This window comes from Hipposideros armiger, unplaced genomic scaffold (genome assembly GCF_001890085.2).
Source record: "Hipposideros armiger isolate ML-2016 unplaced genomic scaffold, ASM189008v1 scaffold_459, whole genome shotgun sequence".
Lineage (NCBI taxonomy): Eukaryota > Metazoa > Chordata > Mammalia > Chiroptera > Hipposideridae > Hipposideros > Hipposideros armiger.
The window spans coordinates 1014147-1017473 of record NW_017731809.1 but is presented as its reverse complement, the minus strand read 5'-3'; the positions used below and the strand labels follow the sequence as shown (position 1 = coordinate 1017473).

The window sequence follows — 3327 nt, the reverse complement described above, 5'->3', positions numbered from 1 at the left end:
CAGCCGCTCACTGCGGCTGCTGGCCGCTCACGCTGGCTGCTGGCTACATACGGTAGCCCATGGCAACCCACTGCCACAGGGGCTGCAGCCTACGCCGTCACCGGCGACTCACAGCAGCCCAGCTCCAGGTTGAGCTGTTGTTCAGCATCTTAGCTGTGGAGGGTAGTGTCACTGGCCCTCAGATGTGGGATCCGAACCGGGGCCCTCTGGTGTCCCAAGCCAGTTCTTAACCATCGCGCCACTTGGCCGGCCCTGTATCTTACACTTTTCAAAGCTTCAATGCTTTCACTTAAATTATCTCAACTGACTTCACAGCAATAACATGAAATAGGCAACGTAGGTACTGTTCTCATTTTACAGATGGGGAAACAGCCGCAAAGAGATTAGACGGTTTAGCCAAGGTTGCAGGGGCGAAGCTCTCATTTTTTCCGTTATCTGGGCTTAGAACACTGGAACCCACTTGGCCTATCTCTATCTATTCCTGTATCCAAAAAAGCACTAATTCCTATAGGTTGTTTCTACAAAGTGTCTGTTTCTTCCTTTCCCCTTCCTTTCCCACCATCTAGATTTGGATCCTTCTCCATCCCTTGCCTGAATTACAACTGGTGAGCTGGATGTCCACATTGCCACTTTTTCCCCATTCCCATCCATCCTGCATTCTCCTTCTAGACTAAACTTCCTTAAACACTGCTTTTCTTTTCCTGCTCAAAAATCTTTGTGGTCTTCTCTTTCCTTCTACAATGAATGGAAACTACTCAGCCAGGATTTCAAAGCTCTGAACTCACCTTTTCAGCTACTCATAGGTGCTTTGAAAATAAAAAATGGCTACCAAATACATGTGAGAATGTCCAAAGAAACATCAATTACAATAACAATGACTTTCATCTATCAAACAAAGCTTTATGTTTTATATTTTTTAGGTGATACTACTCAGTACTGGCAGGAGAGTGATAAAAAAGTTTCTTGTCCTCTGCTGTTTGTGTTTGTTTGTTTGTTTTTTAAAGATTTTATTGGGTAACTGGGGGAGGGGAACAGCGTGGGGAATCGGGGGAAGGGAAACAGACAAGTTGCTGTCGTTTTGTTCTTCAATCTAGTTGTGGAGGATGTTGTTACTTCACTGGCCCATGTTGGTATTGTGATCATTGCGCTCTTCCCGTGTGAGGCAGATCGGTTGCCGGTCTCTGGACCGCCACTCACCGCGGCTCTTGGCAGCTCACACCAGGTGTCCGTCGCTCACGCTGGCTGCTGGCTACATACGGTAGCTTATGGCAGCCCACTGCAGCAGGGGCTGCAGCCTACGCCGTCGCTGGTGACTCACAGCAGCCCAGCTCCAGGTTGAGCTGTTGTTCACCATCATAGCTGTAGAGGGCAGTGTCACTGGCCCCCATGTGGGATCCGAACCAGGGCCCTGCTGCTCAGAGCCAACGAGCCACTCAGCTGGCCCTCCTCTGCTGTTTTAAGTGCTAATTGGTATGATCGTTTTGGAAAGCAGTTTGGTTATATGAATCAAGAGGTTTTGACCTAATAAATCTGTTTCTGGAAATCTATGCTAAGGAAATAACCTGAAATATGAAAAACCTCTATGACTGAAGATGTTAGTTGCATGATTAGTTATAGTTATGAGCAATTAGATATAACCTAGTGCCAATCAATAGGGTATATGCACATAATAAATGATTATATTAAAAGTACATAAGAATATGGGGGAATACTTATGATATTGGGGCAGGGAGGTCAATATTTAAAGTTGTATAATCATTAGGTGAAATCTTACAACTTTTCACTACTGAATTTGTTTGCTTTCTCTCCCAGCACACTATTTCATACCTTTTTCTCTCTCTTCAAATCTCCAAAATTCCCTCCTCTTCCTGAATTTAAACAGATGAGTACCTCTTGTTTATTGGGAAAATGTTATCACCAAATTGTCCAATTTACTTGTTCCTGTATACTCTACCATCCCTCCTGCTAAAATGAATTAACTATCCCTACTCCTATCCAAGGTCAGTCTGGCCACTGAATTCTATCCCCTCTCACTTCTCCTGGCGTTATTCATCTGTCTCCTGCACCATCAGGTAATCTCTCCCTTTCTTCCTATTAGTACATAAGCATGCTATAAAATTTCACATTTCAGCAAAGAATTCATTGCTTGGCCTCATGTTCTCCAGCTCCCTCCTTCAAAGTAATGGGCTCACCATCTCTACTTCATCATCTCCTATTCTCTAAGTGACATTAATCATGCTTTTGCTCCCTCACTGCACCGAAATGGCTCATTGTCGAATCTGATGGTCAGCTATCTCCCTTCCTCTTAGTCTCTCAGCTGTATTGCACAGAGCTGACCCCTCTTCCCTTGGGTTCTGAGAATCCTGCTCTCCTGTTTTCTTGCCGCCTCAGGGACTACTCCTTCCTAGTCTCTTGCTGCTTCCTCTTCCTCTCCCTCTAAGTTCCAGTGCTCAGCCTTCAGACTTGCTCTCTCCTGTACCTGGACTCACGTCCGATGAGGTTTGTTTCCATTCGTGGGGCTTTCCATGCCTCTTGTGTGTTGATGCCACATACTGTCTCTAATTCCAGTCTCCCCCAAGCTCCCAACGGACACTCCTTCTGGTGTGTACCACTCACCTCAAACTGTGTGCAAAACACAACTCTTGATTTTTTTCCTTCGAACCTGCTCTCGCACAGGAGAGGTACCATTTTTCTCCCAGCTGTTCAAATCATTAACTTTTATTACTCCTTTTCATGTACCACATGCCAACCCATAAGCAAGCTGATTGGTTCTGCCTTCAAAAATATCACCAAAGCCAGCAATTCTTACAATCACTCTAGGATAAAGCCACATATCTCTCACTGGACAACTTCAATAGCTAGCTAACTGCTCTCCTTGTTCCCCGCTTGTCCCCACAGTCTTGTAACCCTCCAATGGCTTTCCTCTGTACTTACAATAAAACCGTAAATCTTTACATGGCCTGTGGGCCCTGCCTCGTCTCATCTCCCTGTGCTCTTAGTCACCATGGCCTTGTCACTACTCCATAAGCTCACTCTTGCCCCGGGGACATTCTGTTTGTGACTCCCTAGGCCTAAAACAGTCCTTTCCACATCTTCCTATGGCTCACTCTTCCATAGTTCAGGGCTCTGCTCAGATGTCATCTCCTCAGAGAGCCTTCCCGAAACAGCCTATCTAAAATGGCTTCCTTGGGCCAGCCAAGTGGCGCGTTGGTTGGGAGCTGGCTTGGGATGCCAGAGGACCCCGGTTTGGATCCCACATATGAGGGCCAGTGACACTGCCCTCCACAGCTAAGATGCTGAACAACAGCTCAACCTGGAGCTGGGCTG

The 3327-nt window shown here is 46.3% G+C and overlaps 1 protein-coding gene across 2 annotated transcripts in view; it reads left to right on the top strand.

The window, feature by feature from the left end:
• Window positions 1-3327, top strand: part of FLT1 (fms related receptor tyrosine kinase 1) — a 171722-nt gene that overhangs the window by 117846 nt on the left and 50549 nt on the right. The gene's annotated exons all lie outside the window — the stretch shown is intronic.